The sequence below is a fragment of the Balearica regulorum genome, chromosome 1 (assembly GCF_011004875.1).
Source record: "Balearica regulorum gibbericeps isolate bBalReg1 chromosome 1, bBalReg1.pri, whole genome shotgun sequence".
Lineage (NCBI taxonomy): Eukaryota > Metazoa > Chordata > Aves > Gruiformes > Gruidae > Balearica > Balearica regulorum.
In genome coordinates, this window is record NC_046184.1 from 88,106,473 (window position 1) to 88,121,076 (window position 14,604).

A 14,604-nucleotide genomic window follows, 5' to 3' on the forward strand; every position below is an offset into this window, starting at 1 on the left:
ACAGGTTGCCTTTTGCACATGTAACTGTACATTTTGAAATGAAAAATGCAGGAGTTTGAATTTATGGTGTTTTTGCATGGAATAGATTGGAGGATACACATTGTGCCATATGTCATATCCTTATAAACCTTAATATTCAAGGATGCTTGAGTCAAGAATGTTCATTTATATGCAGCCTTGACAGTGCCTTCCCCTTAGCTCCTGGACAAGGTGGTCCGTGCAGGAGCTGTTCTACCAGGGCCCTTGCCTCAAAGTATACAAAAACTCAATGAATCTGCCATTTTTTCTTCTATTTTCTCCCAGGAGTTAAAAAAAGAAGAGATCCAGTAACTAGATTCTACAGAGCCAGCATACTTATTTAAGTCACAATATTAGCAGTCTGAAGAACTCATAAGAGTTCTTACTACAACCACTGAAATTACATTAGTGCAACATCCTGGACAGAAATTTCGACACAGTTTGTGAAGGGGACTGGCAGGAGGTGGGGAAGTGGGAATCAAGGAAAGAAATCTAAGAAAACAAATGTCTATTGAATTAAAAAGTCAAACAGAACAGGATAAGAACTCAGGGATACCTGAGTAATTACGATTACCACTCTCCCAAAAAATGCTGTCAAAAGTCTGGGTCAGAGTTTCTTTTACAGCTGTGGGTGGCTACTGATGTAAGTTACTGCTGCTCTGCTTCTCTGCATAAACCCTCACCTCATTCCCTCTCTTGGCTTCATAGAGTATAACTGCTGGGGAGACCACAATGGGTCACAACAGGTACACAAGTGAAGCTTAGCAGCTTCCCTTGCTCCCTAGTGGGCAGGAGGCTACTGTCCAGATGCTAGTCTGAATGCGAGCAGTTTGCTTCACTCTTTATTCTTTAACAGATGGCACCAATGCCCTTCTTGTCTCCTCTTTTAAGATGTCCAAACATCATCCAGAAGGTACTCCTAGTTAAGTCTACCCAGACAGAAAATTGCAGCAACTCATGCAAGTTTTCTGGGCTGCAAGTAGACCAAATGCATGCCACATACATGCCTTGGAAGCCATGTAGCAGCATTACAATGGCAGCAAGCTTGTGCTAACAGAAAGGAGTACTCTAAGAAGAAATGCAAAAAACCCAAAATACAATCCACCAGTGTATTCTCTGCAACATTTGACCAGAGGAGAATAACTATGATAGAGGCAAGCAACCAAATAATGTTCATAAAACTACTGAACGTATATCTTAATCCAAACATAATCCATCAGCTAACTTTAATGGTGTTAAGGATCCTGTGGAAAAAATACTGTCTATTCAGGTAATTAAAGATCACCTCCAGAGTATTTCCAAGAGAAAGAACCAAAATTATATTGGCAGATATAAGCATGACAATCTTTTATTTTAAACATATGGCTTCCTGAGTTAGTCTGTTCTTATTATCATAATAAAAAATATTTTTCCAGTCTAACTTAAAATAAGTACTTTACTGGATATAATATCACCATTAGGTAACAGATATATGAACAATGGTCAATTCATTGTACATAAACTCATTGAGAGAACCTTTCAATGTTCCCTTGAGTCAGTATAATTCTGAGTGATGCACTGATTTATTGCAGCTTGCTACAAGTTTGCATTCAGCAATTGTGTGATTGATTTTGCTCTTAAAATCTAGGAACCTCAAAGAATTATACTAGTTTTAAACTCTTAAATTTTCTGGGCTACAGAAAAAGAAAAGGTCTAAATAGAATCTCAAAAAGACACTCTGGAATTAGGAGTAAAAATAATCCAGCTTCATTTTGGACTGTGGCAATTTATAAATATCAAGTTATGGAGTATATTTTTGGTGCTATTAATTTGATAATATCTTGCTCGGAAACAGCAAAGGAAATAGTTTTACCTAATCAAATTATTTGCTAGCAGGATCTTTGGAATATCTTCTAAAGGCATATGAACAAATTATTGGAAAATGGAATAGCCTTCCTGATTTTGTGTGTGATGATTTGTTAATGATTACATTAAAAAGAAAGTGATTCATAATGAGCTTTTAAGGCAAAAGGGGATTATTACAATGAGATAATTTTATATTCCCCATAATACAGGTCACAGGTTTTTGTTATGTGTTGTGTGCATTACTGTGATTCTGTTTCAACAGGCACATACAAGTTAGAAATATACTGAATATAGCTTTAAAGATGCCAACACTAAGCACTGTTCAACAGTGCAGATTGTACATTCTCCCTCCTTACACTGAGTCACAGAACTGTCTTACAAAGCCACATTCAGACAAGAGCCTTCCATGAAGATGGTATCATTACCTTACTTGATATCGAGAAATACATGCTTCCTACTCATTCTTTCCTCTTCCCAAACCACAGATACTGCTGTCATGCAAAATTTTGACATGGAAGGTGGATAGCAATGTAAATGTGAAGTCACTTCCTCAAACAGAAAACACCTATAAATAAATTATTTGTTTCCTTCTCAAGGTTTCTCTGCGGTTTTGCCTATGGAAAACTAGTCAACAGTATTTCATCAGATAAATAGGTTTTTTGAGGGATAGATTATAGTTAAAAATGAGATGACTACTGGATGAACCTTCAAAACTGAGAAGTGGAACACATTGCAAAATCTCTACAGTCCTTTAAAGTGGATGTATTGCATATCACCAGCATGTATTGAGAAACATACCTAAACCATAATACGGATCACTAACACAGCAAATCTTTTAGCCAGTGAGGATGACCTTCCTAAACAGATGTAAGGCAAGACTGCCAAAGTCCATTCCTCAGACATCATTGGGTGGTCCCAAAATGCCTTTATTATATGCATCACTAACCTGCCAGAAACAAAGGTACCAGATAATTTCATGAGGTCCTTTCCATCATCAGAGAGATGATGCTTCTAGCAAGGCTCCAAAGAGTTGCTGAGTAGGCCAAGGTTATTGATATATTTCATTAGTGACTTGAAAGTTAAACCAGTGCTGGTAAAATCTGCAAGTAACACAAAGGGTATTCTTTGAGGAAAAATAAAAAGGAGGAAAGTCAGCCCTGCTGAATTCTGGAGCCTGTGGCACAGGCAAACAAAATGGAGGACTGAATCCTGAAAAGTAGTGACTAGGCAGGATTCAGGAATCATAACGCACAAGCAACTCACTATGAACTACTTCTAAAACCAAACGCTACCATGGCCTTTGGATATGTGACAATGAAATTAGAGACAATGTTAAAAGAGCTAATGGAATATTGTGATATTCAGACAGAAAGGGAAAATGGACAGAAAAGAATCAATGACAAAGACAGTATATAAGCTACCAGTACAGTTTATCAAAAAGAAGACTGATATGATTTGCTTATTGTCTATAAATCTGCTTCAGGAAGAAAAAAATTACTGCTAAAGAGCTCTTTAATCTGAGAAAGCCATAATAAGCAGCAATTCCTGAAAGCTGATTTTTTTTTTAAAAAAAGCAAACTGGAATCATGGAGCAAATTTATTATTTTTTAAATAATGAGGGTAATACAGGAACCCAGTGAAAAAGAGTGAATTGTACAGTTTATGTCTTCACATCAAGTCTTATGTCTTACTGTTAAGGTAATGATAAATAAATAATAAAGCATCATATGTTTGTTTACTAATATGATACTTCATTGACCACATAGGAAGATAGGATGGGGACCAACGATCATGAAATTGTATGCATAACAGATATCTTGTGTAATATTTGAAATTAATGTATTGGTGGCTTTAGTAATCAATGACTATAAAATAAAAAATTCATGCTGGACAACAGCAGCTGGCTGACAAGCCAGAGGAACACAGTCTTTAACTAAGGTGCCTGGTCCCAGGAAAAGACCTCAGTGACTTTGCCATAGTTGACATGACTCATGGTTAATTAGGTAGGGACCTTTAAGTAGTCAGACTGCCTGATTCTGACAACTGTGATCTAATGCATTTGTGTCTACTGTTTAAATGCAAGGGAATATAAATGCAAGAGATAAATGTGGAAGTAGTCCAAAATGTAAGGAGCACTTGGAAGGCAGATTATGGCATCTATTCTGCTAAGTAAAATAATACCCAGGAGCAAAGCTAGAAGTAGATACCCTGATCGTCCATGTGACGTAATTGTTACTTCGCTCCCAGGCTCTGTTTTGAAGAGATGCATTTAGCCCACTCTGAGACCTAACCAGGGAGTGGTTCAGAGGGAGGAATATTCCAAGGAGCACTCTCCATAGACAATGTGAAAAGGCTGTGTCTGGTTTGGCTTCTTCTGCCCTACAGTCTTTCAGCTTCATGCCCAAAGGTTTTTTCATCCTCAAATACCACTGCATGCATTCCTATCATATTCTGGAGCTTGTAAGACACATCCTTTGTCTTGTGTTATAAAAACATCGTGCTATAGAGCTAAAACACAACCCTCACGTTACTTCAGAGGCTTTGAAGTGAAAAGAGAAAACAAAAGAAAAATATCTTAGGCCCACAGTGGACCCCAGTCAAGTGTTATGCCAGGTGACATCTCAGGAAACAGAAAAACCTGAGTAGTTCTGAGGCAAGGTACTCTGTTTCTTGGAGTTCAACATTTTTGCACTTCCCATACATCCTCTGAGTCACCAGTACTCACAACTAAAAGAAAAAAGTGAAAAAAATCTAGGTGGGTAAAATTTGTAACAGGTGAAGAGATTCTGTCATAAATAGTGATTGGGGTAAAAAGACAACAAATAATCAGGTGTAAAATACAATCTTGTTCATGAAATCCTGAACTTAAGTCCAGCTAACAAAAATCTTTGCTTTACTAGTAAAGCCTGGAGAGTGATGAAAAGCAAGATGAACTATGGTAAAAAAATGGCATGCTAAGAATACTCTGGCTCTAGAGGTTAAAAAAAAATTAATCCTCAAGGATTTGCTTCTATGAATGTTAGAAGAATTGGTTAAGAACTTCAGGGCTGTGGAATCCTTTTCCAAGACTGCAGAAGGTCAGTGCAGGAACTATGTAGCTTGCTCAAGCTTTTCAAAAATAAGTATAATTGCAAAAACTGTCCCTGGGTCCAGGAAAATCCTGAAGTATGACAGGTCTCTATCCTGAATGTGTTCTGATTCACTCCCACATATCTTCTCTGTCTTTACAGTCCAGATGGGAACATCCAGCATACAAATTGGCTGAGGTCTTTCCTGCTTGTGCAACTGCTACACATGTCCTGCATTCTGAGGATGCAAGGGCATGTACTCAGCAAGCTCCCTGGCACGGCCACTTGAAGCATAAAATATAAGCATAACAATAGCTAATTTAATACCTTTGAACTATTTGATTTCAGCAACCTTTTAGTGCTTAAGAAACAAGACTTGAATATTGCTTCAACGTGCACAATTTTTAAATTTAAGCCAATTTGGAAGTCAAAGCTCTCATAGTATTTGCTCCATTACATGCATATTTTTCCACGTATATTGCTTTGTATAATGTACATGTATATTGTACAACTGTTATGCGCATGTTGTTTGATTTCTACTATTTGTTAAACTGTAAAATTATGCCTGACTGATGACGCATACCTGCTTTTACATCAATTAAAAATATTTTGATTGAGAACTCAATATATACATAAAAGATTTCCATCAGCAATAATGACACTGCAACATGGCAGTAAAAGGAACAGAAGCTCAAAGTGAGATACCTGAATGTTATAAAACATTTTAAAACTCAGCCACTCAATGAAGAGCAGATTCTTATGCATAAAATCATGCTCACAAGAGGAAAGTGTTCACTTAGAGAACAGCAAAAGAAAAGGAAAAGGGACAGAGCAAAGACAGAGTCATAACACACTTCACTATTCCATGACAAGCTATCAGTTAGTAATACAATAAAATTTGACAAAATTAGTTAAATAGAATAAGATAAGGAATAGGTTAACGTGAAAAAACATTTTGCCTACTTAAATGCCACATATCATTGAATTTCATTCTAAAGAGAATCTGTCTCAGCCACTGATGGTGATTTTTTAAAAAGAACTGCACTTTATATTTCTAGCCTTCATGAAGATCATGCAGCAGTCAATACACTGTCAAAATTAAAGAGCAAATCTCTGCATGGCTTACTTCCCAGGACCTTTTTTCTAGTTTTATTATCAACACCGACCACACAGAAGCTGTAAACAATTTGTACACATGCAATATTTGCCCTGTGGGAACCTGCTTTTAACTGATTCAGGAATGATATCAACAGTATCTGTAACTACTTCTGGTAGTAGACTGCAAAACATTGATGGTTCAATGTCCATAACAATTACTTAAAGAACTGGGAAATGAAAGGGTAAAGGGAGAGGAGGATGGAAATCAGACAAATATTAAAATTACGGATTAATAGTTATATTGGAGTTTTTTGATCACCTGTATTATCTATGGGCTAAACAATATAAAGCCAAACTGTGATTAAAAATATTTATATAAATAACTGTCAAAGTTAGGAAGAGCACAGTCACATTCTCCCATAACATCTGAATGGGAAGGTTAAAGCTTACCACTATGGTATCATTTAAAACTAATTAACTAGGTAGCCCATGCAGACGTCACTCTCTTGAAGATGATGGCAAAAAGCTATTTGGAATTTTGTACTACTTGTATAGATATCCTTCTGAAATAGAAAAAAATTAATTGTTGAGACAAGGCCTTATATGTGGAAATTCTGATTAAAGAATAGCCATCCTACATCCCAAGAGAAGCTGCTGAAAACAGCGATGTTCCTTATTGAATTTTGCAGTTTTCAGTGACCAACAGACACATTAATAAAATCTAGACTCTTAGTTATATAATTGCACTCAATCTTTTGAAACATCTTATTATATTTGGAACTCTGTGACCTGACTCCATCCTGCTTGTTTGTCTGATCTTTCTGCTTTACTTTGTCTTTTTTGATGGTAAATCATGTTTGCAAAATGCCTGGCAAATTCATGGGAATGCTGGTTGGTGGTGAAGGGTACTGAATGGAATCAATCCTCAGAGTAGGAACACATGCAGATTAGTTTAAATCAATTGTGCAGCTGCACCTTTTAAGACAAAAAATAATTAAATTAAATAAAAAAATAGATTAAAAAACAGAGAGAGAGAAAATGCTTGACTTTTCTGGGGGTTCATTATAAAAAAAAATCTTATTAAATTCAATTACATTGGATTTGCTGGCTTGTGACTTCAGAAAAAAATCAACCCATCCTCATCTGCCTAAAGACTGGGAATCTAAGATAAAGCATCCAGGTTCTAAAATATTGTTAAAGCCTACAATACTTTGGTGGGTTTTCCCACTACTTTCTTTAGTATATTTAACTTCTCTTTGGCATTTTTGTTTCTAATTTAAATTTGTTTCTATAGATTTTGGAACCACAGTAGTATTAAATTACTACATAACAATCAAAAGTGAAACTGTCATACTTCACATCGGTACATATTAAATAGCAAAATGTCAGCAAGTAAAAGCAACCAGCAAGTATTTCTATATTAATCTTATTTCCTATTTCTAATGGTATTTTACAAAGGAAAAGACTGCAAATTAATACCTTGTCTAAAGGGAGAGTATGCAAACAGAAAAACAACCTTCTATTTTTTCGTATTCCTTGCAGTATTTGCATCAGAACAGAAAAAAGGGGTTTTTGGTGAACAGTTCCAACAAAGAGGTTTCCAGTCATTCACCCTAACAATGGAATAAAACTAACCATGTCATTAGAACTTCAAGCTAAGCTTTCACTGAACTCAGGGATGATAGAGATCTGAAGCTTTAGGCAAATATATAACCAGTCATACAAATTTTAATGGCTGAAGAATCTTTAAAAAGAAAAAATATCTTGAAGTGTTTAAATCAAAAGCAACTTTTTTAATGTATGAGATGGCTCTGAACACATTAAAGCAGCAAAAACAGGAGAACACATTTTATGCTGCAAGGTTTTCTTTTCTTCTGCAACTTTCAGTTTAAATTAATCCAAACAACTGGAATTCCAAATTTGTACCAGGTGTATCAAGTAGATATCTAGGAGAACATTTTAAAATTTGAATATTCACTGTGGCATAGTATGCTCTCAATTGCATTTTAAAATTGCTTATCTTGAGTTATTGTGATCTTGAATTCTGAAATAGGTGTTGTAGGGAAAATCCAATTATAGGAAAAAAGAAGAAAGATCTGCATATTCTCTTAGTCAAGTGAAACAAATTCATTATTTCAGTGAGTTTTTTCTGACCTTCCCTGTGGAGGTGCTAAAAAGAGACCCCTCTTAAGCTTTCCCCCAACACACAGGGGGGGAAAAAAAGGGATAAAAAGAGGCAAATGGAGAAGATTTAATGAGAGAAAGCAGTGGTGGAAAGGACAGTCCCAGGAACTGCAGCACCACTATCCCTTAGTACTTCCTTATTCAGTCCATGTACACAGCACAGCTCACCATTTCCAGCTACTCAGGTGACCTTCTCTAGCAAGGTCAAATAACCAACTTCAGCTGCAACCCAAGAACTCACTCAGGCATGAATCCTCAAGATTTCCAGGAAATATATCTGAGGAGAACGATTACAGATAAACAAGTAGATTTATTTTCCAACTTGTTCTGAAAAAATGTTTGCCTGTGGTCACAAGTCAAGAATTCATTCCCTTAAACAGCTTTTTGATGTGGATTTTAAAAAATAAATATGCATCAGAATTCCTCTAGTGCTGCTCCTAGTATTTTATCTTGGGACTGCTTTTCCTGTCCATAAGCCACTTCATTCTGATAGGTCATGCACAAGGGATGAATAAGAAATACACGATGACTACATCTTTGAAGAAAAAAACCAAAACAAACAGTTACAGAAAAAGACATTTCTAGTCCAACAGATTTTTTTTACATTTTAATAGCTTTAAAGGGTTATTTGTCTTTAAGCATTATGAAACAAATTGCATTCAAATGTAAAGTCACTTCATAAATAGGAAGCACAAGTGTGGGCACCCAGTGAGCCACTAACCAAGGTAACTCACATGTAAAGTACTTCTTATGATGCATTAGATGTGTCAGCATATTTCCAGGCTAAGAATAGAGTGGAATAAGCCATTTGTTATTTTTTTCGTAAAAATAGATTAGAATTCATATTGCACATTATTCATGCAACTAGAAAACTGCAATCTTACATGTTTTCAGTTTTACTGCTTTTCTTTGCCAAACTGACTGAAATCAATTAAGGTGACACATTATGAAAATCATTGCACATAACAAATTCATAACTCCTAGAGCAGAAGCAGCACTAATTGCTCTAAAGCTGTCTTAAACATTTATGAGTTACCATAAAGTATGAAAAGAGCATAGCCTCTAGTTACAAAAAGACAATCATACCATCAGCAAAGACGTGACTACAATGCAGGCAGGTAATTCACAATGAGCTCACAAAGCTCAGGTACTGTAATAACGTTACCTGCAGCAACACGATGATCAGTATGGGCTGGCCTCCCAACATGTACTCATTCCCAGGTAGAATGTGAGTTCATTCACTGAGTTCTTTCCTACCACAACTGTACTCCAGGCACCCAGCTTAGGCAGGCCCACAGCTGGTAGAGCCTGCACTGGTGCTATACCCCAAGAAGTTTCAAAGTTTATAAAGGCTGGAAAAAAACCATACTTGAAAATTCAAGAGTATTTGAACAATCTCTGGAGACTTGCTGATGAATTCAGAGAACTGTCCAAGTCAGATGACATTTATTCTCCTCCTCCTTTTAACTGATCCAATTGCATTAAAAGAAGTTAACAGTACCTTTTTTTCTTTTTTTATGTTCCATTGTTAGCAACCGTTATAGCCGTCACTGGAATATTCTTCAATTGCAACTAGAAGAAGAAACTGTCCCCTTACATCATGACCACCAAATCTTCAAGTTCTAGATTTAACACAAAGTAGTTATTGAGTTATTTTGTATACTTGGAAAAACTTTGACCAGCGTATATGGTCAATATACCTTGCCGCAAAAAGTAGTAAAGGAAGGTCACAGCTCTGCAGAACCTGGAAGCTCTTGCAGATGAACAAATGGGGTAAGTCTAACTGGGTATACTGACAACTTCTGAGACATTGTAGAATGAAAGGCAGTTATCAGCGCTGAGAAACTTGCAGAGGCATAGTAACCTGCAGAGGAGTGCTAGGCAAGTAGAAGTAAAGGACTCCTGGGTTTGCTAAGACAGCTTTAATGTGGGTATCTGCTGATACTGAGAGGATGCAGGAAAGTGGCTGCAGATTTCTGAAATAGCAGAAATACCATATTACATGGAGAGTAAGTAGTCTGAAGATGCTGGAACTGAATACTGGATTTTCCTGCAACAGCACAACAGTATTCTACAGCAGAAGACTTTGGAAAGACTGTGTCCTCACCCTAAGATGATGATGTATCATCTTCCCTCTCTCCTGGTTATCTTCCTTTGTTATATCTCAGCGGAATAGCCAGACGGACAATACCAGTCTTCCAGTCCAGGACCTATGACAACATTACACCTGTAGAGCTACAGAAAAACACCTATTGGTTTCCTAAAGTTTTGCAGAACATGAGAATGCAGCAAAATAGAAGCAGCATTTCAGGGTTGTAAGACGTGGAGTACCTGATAGCTTCATGTGATTTAGTAGCATGGGAGGTTGCCCAAGTGATTGAAATTAACAACAAAACACAGTTGGAGACAAGAAAGAGGAAGAGAACTTGCCTGTGAAATTTTTTGTTTTAAGATATGATTTACACTGAGTAGCTTGAGGACTCTAGACTGGCTATGGTAGTAGTGGCAATGTGCTACTGGAGGCTGAGGTCTTCATATATGCATTCATAATTTCAGTGAATGTTCAGTGGTTAACCCTGCCTCATCCTTCAGAGAGAAAAGACAAGGAAGAAGTGACAAAGGAGAACTGGGAAGCTTCCCATTCCCTGTTTGGGAGAAAGGTGGTAAGAGAAACCAACAATGGGATTCCACAGTATGGATGATAAGGTTGGTGCATGCTTGAACTCATAAGCAATAGTGATTAAAATTTGCCAATGATGTGACTGAAATGAGAGTTAGTGAGATAAAAGAGAAATTTAAACAGAGGTTTTTAATATGTAGGCTTACAGAACCTAAAAACTAACATACAGATAGATATCAAGACATTTCTGTCAGCCTGAGATTTTGATATTCTGATACACAGTACAAACGATTTATTCAGCCTTTTATTACCTGGGTAATAAATAGTTTGTAACCCTTTTTAAAAAGGATCAAGCCACCAACTATTTTCATTTACAGGGATACCTCTATTTTTTCTGTTGTGTTAATGTTCTGAACAGCTAAGATCAAGACTGGAGACAGGTGGTAATTTTCCTGACGTGGTCACATTACACAGCATTTTCCCAGATCTTCTCTCTCCTGCGCCCGCCCCCCCCCCCCCCCCCCCCCCCCCGCAAGATGTAAATGCAATCTGGAAGTATACAACTGCCAAGAATATCTTCTTCTCTTTTCTCTTTGTATGTATACTGTTTCCTTTTTCCTCACTTCAGATTGGAACTAAAATAACACACAGTGACGCACATTTGGGCAATGAAATTTTTACAACCTCTTCTTATATTTGAGGAATGTACACACTCAATCTATTTATCCCATGATTTTATACAGCATTTCTGTATGAAGTGGAACATTAAACAAATGCCTGTGTGTGCCACCAGAGTGCTCAAAACCTGACTCTGAGAACAATTTCCATGTATGCCATCCAATTACTGTAATATGTAATCTAAAACCTATGGATCAAGGCTCAGCAATAGTAAAGTATATGGAGAAAATAAGGTATAGGATGTACTTAACACATTACACTGTTACGTTGCTATTACAGCAGCACAATGCAAAAGAATACAGGAATCAGTCCTGAATTCCTTATGATCTGGAAGACAACGTGTAAGAGTATCATCAGAAACATGCACCCAAGCTTTCAGGCTAAATGCCATTGAATTAAATAGCTTGTGGCTTAAGTGCCAGCCTAGAAATCAAAGAATCCATGCTCTTTACCTATCTCTCATTAAAGACGGGGTCAAATTATTTTACCGTTCAGTGCCTCAGTTTCCTCATCAGTAAAACTAGGATAGCTCTACCATTATCCATTTTAATCATTTTGATACTTGGTGATTAAAGTTCTCCCTAAGAGATACTGCCTTTTCTCCATTCTACAGTGTTCCTTTTTGCAGTTTTAATTCATATCGGCACAGATTACAAAATATTGATTTAGAACTGTTCTATTTGAAAGTCAGTGCAAACCTGCAAATTCAAAAACTAATGAATTCTGTCTTCCTTTACATGAGATGCTTCTCAAGTGTTTAAACTTCCTTTTTAAAAAAATGACTGAGATGCAGCAGGACTATATGATACCCGGCACTTTGCTTGGTGTTACACCCATAGGCATTTTTAATAAGAGAGATCTTAGTTTTAAAAGCCCCTGGAAGCCCAAATTCACTTCAAGTAAAGGCTATGTTACCTATAAAACATAATGGAACCAATATGGATGCCATTTTTCCTGCAGAAGGTAGAAGAAAATATTTACAATGGAGATTTTATGATTATAAGAACAGTAGCTGGGCTAACAGTCCAAATTTCTTTATGCAAAACCAATTTTTAATACAACTCTTTGCCCATTACCATAAAAAGCAAATATATGTTCTTGTTCAAACATTTTATTTTATTTTAATGAGGAGAATAAAACCTGGGGGAAAATGCAGTCAGCTGTGTAGAGGTGGAAAGTACAACATCCATCTGGAATAACCACATTCAACTCAGAAGAGTTGCTCTAGATTTACACTAGTGTTCCGAGTATTAAGAGAGGTAAAGGAAAAACACAAATGTGAAATGTTTTGATCACACTGGAAATGGCAAGCTTACAAAACAATAATACCTACAACAAAACCTGAGGAATCTCCTGGGTTACCGAGGGCTAAAGGAAGCAATCAAACAAGAATATTAAAAACTCAATTTTTTTTTTATTCAGCTTTTAACAGAGTGTATTAGTGAAGGATCCTTCATGTACACTCCCTTTTTTGTGTGTGTTAGGTAACACTATGAGAGATGAGGATATCAGAAACATAGGTTAAGGAATCAACAATGTCCTAAGTAAATTACTAGTAGGTCTAGATGATATTTACCTCATGTTTTGGAAGGAGTCTAGGAATGAAGGAGAATGGATGCTAGCAAAAAATCCCCCCAAACTGCATGGATGGTAATACGTGCTTGAGATGATGTGGGAAATTACAAATCAGTAAATCTTATACTGGCACCTAGCAAACTCATTTAAATTAAAACAAGAAATATAACAATAAAGAACTTAGTCTAATCATTATTCCCTAAAAAATAATAAAAACTCCTCCCAAAAAGTTCATGTGATACTGATCTCTTGGTATTGCTTGGCCTTGTAAAAGGTCATGAAACTGGACACAATTTCCACAGTTGTCAAAAGGCTGCAGATATTGTCCTTAACCAGAAAACAATGCAGAAACTGAAGAGACACAGAATAAGAGAAAATACCTACATTGATCAAAAATTATGGTAGGAAATAAGAGAGTATAATTGACTGTCAACAAACTGAAAAATTGAATTCTAACAGACTTCAAAAGTTCCCAGTAGAATCTTCAAGAAATTGAGAAGCATTTAAAAAATGGGTGGGAAATAGGTGAGCACAGTCCATTTTTAATAGTGATTTTGACATTCTGAAGACAGTGTCGCCAAAAGCAATGGCATGTAGGCTGAAGTCACAATATTCCAGTGTACATCTGATAAAGTTTGATATATTTCTTCATCTGTTAAAGACCTAAAGAAATAAACATGTGACAAGGTCATTTGGTTTAGCAAGTTTAGCTAGGATCTTTAAACAGATCTAAATAAACTTGGTGAAAGAACAAGATGATGACCGTGTGCAAAGTTGACAAATTCAACGTAATTTCCACTAGAAGAAAAAATAAGTATAGCTGCTTATGCACATCAGGAGACTCTAAACTTACAGCAGGAATTCTAGGAAGAGATCTGTGAATCCTTGTAACTAACTGTATACAGCTTGTTGATGAATACTATTGTTGCAACAAAAAAGCCCCATGAGAAATCCTATAAGCTTATGAGCTTGAATCTGAGATGAAGGTTCACGGCTCAATTTCTCTTTAAAAGATAACTTTACATGATTCTGTTGATAAAAATACCCTGCCTAAATTTCCAGAATCACGTCTCAAAAATAACTGCAATGAGCAGTGACAACAAGACTCCAGGGCATACATACTATGATTATATAACCATAGATTGACTAGAACTAAAAAGAAAAAGCATCTTTTGCATGGACAATATAAAAATATTCACTTAAATAACACTTGATAGTGTTGTAGTTGGTCTTGTAGTTGGTTGATCAATAAGAAATTTTGTAAATATGCATTTAAGAAAGTTTGTAAGTGAAAACTGAAAGGTTCTCCTATTTTTTTAACATGAAAGATGCTTGCATGGGTCTGCTCCTCCCAAAAGGTTCTGCTGATTCTTTAAGCAGCTTGAAAATACTTAGTATCAAATTCTCAAACTATCTAGTTTAGGTAAACTTTTTTTTGTATAATCCAAGATAATTATCTCACAAGCAGTAACATGGGCAGATTAAACTTGATCTTCTATGTCTTTGATACTAGGCTTA

At 36.3% G+C, this 14,604-nt stretch overlaps 1 protein-coding gene across 6 annotated transcripts in view; it reads right to left on the reverse strand.

Annotated features, from left to right (window-relative positions):
- The window catches only part of STXBP5L (syntaxin binding protein 5L), a 202,730-nt gene that overhangs the window by 155,932 nt on the left and 32,194 nt on the right, over window positions 1-14,604 (reverse strand). The window lies entirely within an intron of this gene.